The 7,738-nt window shown below is 39.4% G+C and overlaps 1 protein-coding gene across 1 annotated transcript in view; it reads left to right on the top strand.

Annotated features, from left to right (window-relative positions):
• Positions 1-4,672: 4,672 nt before the first annotated feature.
• Positions 4,673-7,738, top strand: part of LOC107091648 — a 31,446-nt gene continuing 28,380 nt past the window's right edge. The window contains exon 1 of the mRNA XM_015385697.1: positions 4,673-5,164. The gene's annotated coding sequence lies outside the window, so the exon portion shown is untranslated. The remainder of the gene's footprint in view (positions 5,165-7,738) is intronic.

The raw sequence follows: 7,738 nt of genomic DNA, 5'->3' as shown, positions 1-7,738 counted from the left end.
TGATGACGTATCAAGAGTACACGAGCACACGAGAACGCTCAAGAACGCATATTGAGAAGCGGCCTAGGTGTCGAAGGCTGCACTCAGGTCGAGGAGGATGAGGATGGTGAGTAGTCCAGAATCAGATGCCATAAGGAGGTCATTGGTGATTTTGATGAGTGCTGTTTCAGTGCTGCGGAGTGGCCGGAAACCAGACTGCATGGCAAAGGTCTACTTTGTCGATTGAAAAACCAGACCTTTTTACACATTCTAATGTTATTAAAAAAGGTTGTAAAAGTTAAAACTATGCAGCAGATCTTGGTATTAACAAACTATTAGTAATTCAAAAATGTAATGTTCTAAAATCGTAAACTGAGTTGAAAAACAAGCCCCGCCTCCCAAAAACAATACTTTTGAAACTCACATCACAGAACACTTTACCAACAGCATGGCAAGCCATAAAGCAGTGTCAAACAAGTTTACATGTTATGAGTTGAAGCTAGTAGCACCCCAGGCTAGCTTTTTATAGTGGTCATATACGCAATGAGCTCAGCACTTCAGCACTAGTCTTCCATCCAATCCAAAGTCTTGAGTGGTCCCAACTTGTATTTTGAACATGTTACAAAGACTTTATAAAAACAGAAGGTTAATATTAGAACAGAACAATAATTTAACAGTTGAATAAATAACTTTTTGGTTGGTAAGATATCCTCAACAGAATTATAAACTATGATGTGTTTTTTTTCTGTCAAAGTAAGCTTACTGACAGTGGAAAGATAGGAACAAATCACCATTATCCATTCTTAAATCCAGTATTGTAGTTACTGATTTGAGGCCACTCCCCCTTTTATTACACACCAGTCTGATCCTGAGGATCACGTCCAATTGATCCAATTAAGCATAATTTTCCTAATATACACCAGCACTTGAAATCCATATTGATTTATTAATCGCTTTTCAATTTTAAGCTTCCCCTGCCATTGCTTTGGTGTTCATTGGTAGATTTGAGCAGCCATTAGGACCACAAAGCTTTCAGCAATTTCAGCCCTTCTATTTTCTTTATTGCTTGGAATAAACTTAGTTTTTGTCTTGAGTTTTTGTGTATGGGGTCTCAATCTTGTAAAAGAGTCAGCTGAGTGACTCAACTTGTTATGTAATACAGTCTTCTGAAATAGCATTTTGTGCTTACCTTGTCTTGCTTGGAACCTCAGCCAAGATGGTACTAAAAATGGGGCTTGTACCATTATCCACCTTGAATGCACTACTGCAGTAATTCGTCTGAGGCCAGTCTGATTCCCCTTGGCTGCCAGTTTGACTAACAGTTCCTAATGGTAAAACCACAATTACAATGTAGACCTGAATTAAGTTTATTAAGCAGTTTATTTAGAAAAGCGGCAGTTGATAATTGGCTTGGTTTTTTGTAATTCGATCAATCATAGGTCAATGAACAGGGTAAACGCGCAACACACACTGAAGGAGATCATGTTTGCATGGGGAGAACCTGCAAATTCAGTCCTGAAAAGACACAAGGCCAATGCCCAAGCCCTGGACCATCTTTTTTCAAAGCAACAGTCCTACTAAACCAGTGTGTAGCCACTGTTAAAGGCCAGAAGCGTCTTAAGAACTTTCTTCTGCATTTGTTCAATGCTACAAGAGGAGGAGGACTTTTAAACCCCAGTTGTTACAATGGGCACTTTGTATACATACATATACATCCAGGTAACCTAATTATTCCTTTGAGTATTCATTAGCAAAACATTTAGCAACTTTTGCCAATGAAGCCCGGTTTCAAAAATTGAGCTTTATAACGAGGTTATAATGTAACTTAAATGGGGCTGTCCTTTAGGACAGTTGGTAAAGTGTTCTGTGATGTGAGTTTCAAAAGTATTTTTTTGGGAGGGGGGCTTGTTTCTCCACTCAGTTTAGGATTTTAGAATATTCGATTTTTGAATTACTAATAATTTGTCAATTCCAAGATCTGGGGCATAGTTTTAACTTTTATAACCTTTTTTAATAACATTAGAATGTGTGAAAAGGTCTGGTTTATCAATCGATAAACTAGACCTTTAGGACCCAAGTCCTAACAATTCAAGTTTTCTAATTGTGCAAACTGCTACATTTAAAGGCACAGTGTAGGATTTTTGCAACTATTTGAAAAGACCCACCGTCTCCACTTAACAAAAAAAGTACATGCACAATCCTGTACCTGCTCCCGAGAGGGAACCCCTATTTAAGGACCGCCTATTAAACGTGTGTGAGAGCATGCATGAGCCCATTTGTCCTCGTGCACTCTGTTTAAAAGTGCCTGACAGAAACATATCACCAGAGTGATGACAAAAAGGGGGACCACTTATTTTTTTTATGCACCTGAAGAAAAGAACATCCTCCACTATACCTTTAAGCTTAAATGCATTGAGTTTTTGGTACTGAAAAGGCAGTTCACTAGTCTCCTCTACTTTGTTACAGGATCTTTTTCTTTTTTCTCTGGTTGAACATTTTACATTGCAAAGGCTTAGTCTTCCTTGATTGGGAAAAAATATTCTGCACAAGTATTTGATAATCATCAGGTCCAAGGCAAGACGATAATTGGTGGGAATTTAGAGCCATTTGGTTGCAGAACTTAAAGCATATCTACAAGTTCTGATTGCTATGAGTCAGGCTATAAGTTGGTATTCCTTCAGTAACCTTTCTTTTTATGTGATTCTGTGTTTTTTCACCTGCCCATTGCACTGTGGGGGATTTCTGACAGACCGAGAAACGTGCGCCATTTTATGGCAAGTCCTGTCAACAAAATGGTGGTGTGCAAGTTAACCCTTTAAATGCCATAAGGACAGACAAGTCAGTTTTTGTGTCCAGAGACTGAAGTTACAGGAGCAAATAGAGACAGGGTGATTAGGAAAGGAGCAAGGGAGAGCACTGGACACCCAGAGGACCACATTGAGCCAAGGAGTCACTGTCGGCACTCTGCAGTCCTTGTATGCCCTCTATAAGGAAGGTACCATTGTGCAGCTTTCAAAGGGGATGCCTGAGACAGGCTCTCCCCAACCACCCAGGAGCAGAGAGAACCACACAACACTGTGGTGGGTGGAATTCAATGTCCTCTTTTTCCTTCGTCTGACAAATACCCCTAAAGTGGGTCACTTGGATAAAACAGAAACAGACTCTGTATTTACATGGATACAGACATATGAATGTCCAGACCTCAGGTCTTAATTTCTTAGTAAATAGACTACTGGAGAAAGTTTGAATGTAATCAACCGACTTGCTTCTTATCACTAGACCATTATCTTATTCCTCTTGGAGAACGCATGAAAATACTTTTGCTTAAATGGTCTCCCTTGATAAAAAAAATAATAATAATCAAAAGGTCAGTTTGAAAAGCAGTTTGTTTTTTATTCTTAAGATCTAGAGTTGATCACTCAGTTATCTTGTCATTGTGGGCTGAAAATGGTGTGCAAATATGTACAAACTAAAGCCAAATGAGTTCTGTAAAAAAAAAAAAAAGAGGCTTTTTGATTTTTTTTTTTTTCTCCCATATTTTCCCTAATGCATTCTTTGCACATCCCTACTCCACTGGAGGGGTATTCAAGTAGACCGGCACTAGAAAGGGAGCCACCATTTTATGGCAAGACCAGCGCACAAAATGGTTGTGAGCCACTTAACCCTTTAAATGCTGGATTTTCACACACAAAAAGCAGCCAGCTAGTCTTGGTGCCTCCCAGACTGCAGTCACTGAACCCATGTAGACCTGTAAGGAGTTCACTGACAAATGGAATCTGCGTCACTGAGGGCTGCAGAGCACATGTGCCTCTGGAAGGAGGGAACCATGATGCATCGTTCCAGAGGGGAGCTGTGCAACCCCTCCCCCCACCAGCCTGGCACCAGAAGAACCACAGGGCGTCAGGAGTGGACTGTGGGGCATTTATTAATATAATTTTTATTTTCCTTTTGTCTTTTTATGACAAAATGCCTCTAACAAGGTTTCCTGTATAAATAGAACTATGAACACAGACCTCTTAGCTGCAATATAATCCCACTCCTCTAGGTTTAACAGGAACATATGGATTGTTTGGTAGAGGTATGGCATGTGTTCATCCAGCTGTGCTTTATCCAAAAAAGGGGAGGAAATCCTAAAGTATAAGTTTAAATGTACCAGATCCTCTAGAACACTACAACACTTTCAAATATTGGTTGTATTCTTAGTTTTGTTTTTAATGTATATATTTTTTCAGGACCCCAGGAAGAATAGCTGCAGCATAGCTGTAGCTAATGGGGATCCTTTCAATAAAACTAAACTAACCGTGCCTGGTCCTTGTGTAAAATCAGTGTGGTGCAGTTTTTTGTATTCTTTTCATATGTGAGGAGTGTTCTTAAGTCTCTTCACCATTTGCTTTTTTATTTGTTCTTATCAATCCAGTCCTTGACAATGCCTAGATGCCCTGAGTGATTTTCAGAAGAGATCCAGAGAGGTGGTGCCATTTCATGAGTCCTGCACACAAAATGGTTGAGAGCAACTTAACCCTTTAAGTACCGCCTCCAGCACAAGTCGACCGGTGGACTTTGTGTCTCTGGTGCAGTATAGACACAGGGCTGGTTTAAGGGTATACAGCGGAGGGCTTCAGTGATCTGGGGAGTCACAGTCACTCCGAGCTGCACCGCATGTGTGCCTCAGCACGCAAGGAGGAGGGACCCGCGCCACTGCCCAGCCCGCCCGGAACCGGGAGAGCTTTAGGAGGCGGGCGTTCTTGGCGTCCCAGCACCTTGCCATTGGTTGTCTGGGGTCGGTTGTGTAACGTGCGCAAAAGTCCGTGCGCATTGTTCGTAAATACGCAAATGGTGACAGAGAAGGCGGATCTACAGCTAGCCCTGCAGTCGGGCTACTTATTAGCTCATATGTCCCTCGACTAACAGGGGGGGAAAAAAGGGGCACGCTTTGGTGTCTGATGGTGACTAAAAGGTTCGGGATTAATTATATTACAAGGGTAAACGACAGTTTCCTGGCTGATTCAGTAAGAAAGAAGGGAGACTTGAAAGGACGGCTGCTTTTTCTTTTTTCTTTTTTTTTTTTGAAAAGCAACGTTGTAAATGTCTATTTCGAGATCGATTCAAAAAGAAGAGTTAAAGCTGATAAACCCTTAAAGGACACCCAGCTGCCGAGTGAAGAGCACCGTGGATGCGTGATGTGGTAAGAGCTCCTGCTAAACAAGCAGTTAGCTGCTCTGTTACAGCTAGCTAGTAGCATGCTAGGTAGTAAGCTAACTTTGAGCTGGGTAGCTGCTAACATGAATGTAGGATTATCAAACACGTGGCTAGAGTCACAAAACCCTACGTTGCTTGTTTTACTAATCAAGCTTTTGCATACTGCTGGTTCTGTGGTCACTTGTCCAGGCTGGCTATTACCACAGCTTTTGACCATAACAAGCAAGATGTGAGCAACCACAGGGCTGCTACACGGTCACAGAGCCTGGGATCATAGATGAGATTCACTATTTATTTATTTTTGTGAGGCGAGATGCCCTTTTTGTTGCACTAAACTATTATAACGACATAAATTGTTTTAATCAATTGGCATTATGATGTTTGAATACACGTTGAAGATGTCTTATTTAGTTGTGATTTGAGAAAAAGTATACCACAGAAGAGGTATGCCTCACACAACCAAGGCTGTATTGTTTCAAAACATAAACTCAATAAATTTAAAATACAATCCACAAGGACGAAATTTTGTTCTGAAAGCTGTTATTAAATCTTTGACTTTTAAATTTTGTTTAGGTGTTATTCAAGCCATTTCTATGTTTTGTTAGTGTTTTATTTTTCTCTTTATCTCTGTAGGAACAGCAACACTGAGCTGCTGAATGTAAATGCCTTGCCAATCTTACCAGTGCATTAAATCACTGTCAAAAAAATATTATCCAAAGGACTGTTACTACATATACCTAAACAATAAAAATACTATTGTTTCCCATGAAAATACTGCAGGATATTGTAAGCTACATATAGTTATTCTGTGTATATGCATTGGTGAAATCAGAATAATGATGCACATGATTTTTATTGGCTATTGCTTTTACGCTGACTTTTTGGATTGTTAAGTCTTGGAGTATAAATTTTCGGACATTGTAGTTTAATCTGAGACTCTTGAAATGTTTCTCAAAGATGGTATAGATGGCTCCACGTATGCCTTTTCTTTTATGGGGAAGGATGAGTATGTTGTTTACTTGTAGTTTTCTCTGTGGTTTATAAACACACACACACACACACATAGATAGATAGATAGATAGATAGATAGATAGATAGATAGATAGATAGATAGATAGATAGATAGATAGACGCACAAAATCACTTAATAGTTTGATTCTGTGAAAGTTCAAAAATAAAAAAATCCATTTATGGAATGACTATGACCTGGAGAATCGTCCTCAGCTTAATAGTTTGATATAAATGTATTCCACGGTCGGGGTCAACATTTTTTTGACACAAAGTTGTTAATGATCAGCAGATTATTTAATTAATTGTTATTTATTATGTTTCCCTGCTCCAGTCATCTCTTTCTTCTTCCTTTTTGATTATTTTTGCTAACTTAAACCCCTACATACTTAAGCAGACTTTGTGAATATTGTCCAACAGCTTTAATCCTTTATAGTTGAGTGTACCTTTTCCAAGTTTTCCACACTGCCATGGCATCATCGGATGAGCTTACCCATTATTGTTACAAGGGGAAAGAAACGAGTCTAGATGGGCTCCTTGCACGGTTTCTTCTCCAAATATATTTGGTAAAAGCTATGGTTCTTGTCTGCTGACAGGAGCATATGTATTCACCTGTGTGTGAGGTTGCTCATTGTGAGTAGGGATGTCTTGAACAGATGTTGATATCGTTAATTGGTCTGTCAGCCAAAATTGCATAGAATATACCTACTTGCATTTACAAAATCCAATATAAGCAAGCTGGTAGAAACACTCCACCTCTCTTCTGTTTATATAATATGGTTCAGGTGTCATACTTTTTGTTGTTGTCAATTGGTCTCAATGTCAGTAATGTACTTTGATACAGTTTTTTTCTAACACAATGTAAGTGTATATAAAGTATTCTGATATCGTATCAGGATTTTATTGGTATTGATCAATACTCAAAATCACAATATTGGCATCTTGTCCAAAATAAAAAAAGTTCTGTAGGTTCTCCTCTAGTGTGAAACGTGGGGTGGGCACATGTCTGTCTGGTGAAATTACACACATCATTGCATTGCTAATGTGTTTGGAAACTCATATTTTGAGGCCATTACATGGACTTTAAATGCCCAATTCCAGAATTACTTTAACTTTGATCTTAATAGCAGATTATGTTAATTTCACTTTTTAAAAATAAGACAATGAGTTTCTTACACCCACCTTTAAGCGGTGGTAAGGTACTAAAAATGGGCTTGCTGCTACAGAAGATTTCAGATATGACAACATTGAAACCCTGGAATCAAACATCTACTTGCCTAATGAAAAGTTGAGTCAAAAGAAATTGTTCAACCCTAGGCATGCCCGTGTTTCAAAGATCTGCTCATATAGGGGTGTTGGAGGGATATAGCACAATTTTTAGTAATCTGTTTGTGTGTTTTATATAGATGTTGAAATTCCATTTTCCATCTAGCTGAGGTGTTCCCCACTCTGTCTCCTACGGGAGCCGCGTGTTTTAGGTGTTACTGTTGCAGCACACCAGAAAAGACTGGGTGATTAACAAGCTTCTGCAGCCTTTGATTGTAGGGGGGGG

Source organism: Cyprinodon variegatus, unplaced genomic scaffold (assembly GCF_000732505.1).
Source record: "Cyprinodon variegatus isolate N-32 unplaced genomic scaffold, C_variegatus-1.0 Scaffold346, whole genome shotgun sequence".
NCBI lineage: Eukaryota > Metazoa > Chordata > Actinopteri > Cyprinodontiformes > Cyprinodontidae > Cyprinodon > Cyprinodon variegatus.
The sequence above is the reverse complement of the archived record's forward strand: the minus strand, read 5'-3'. Positions and strand labels throughout refer to the sequence as shown.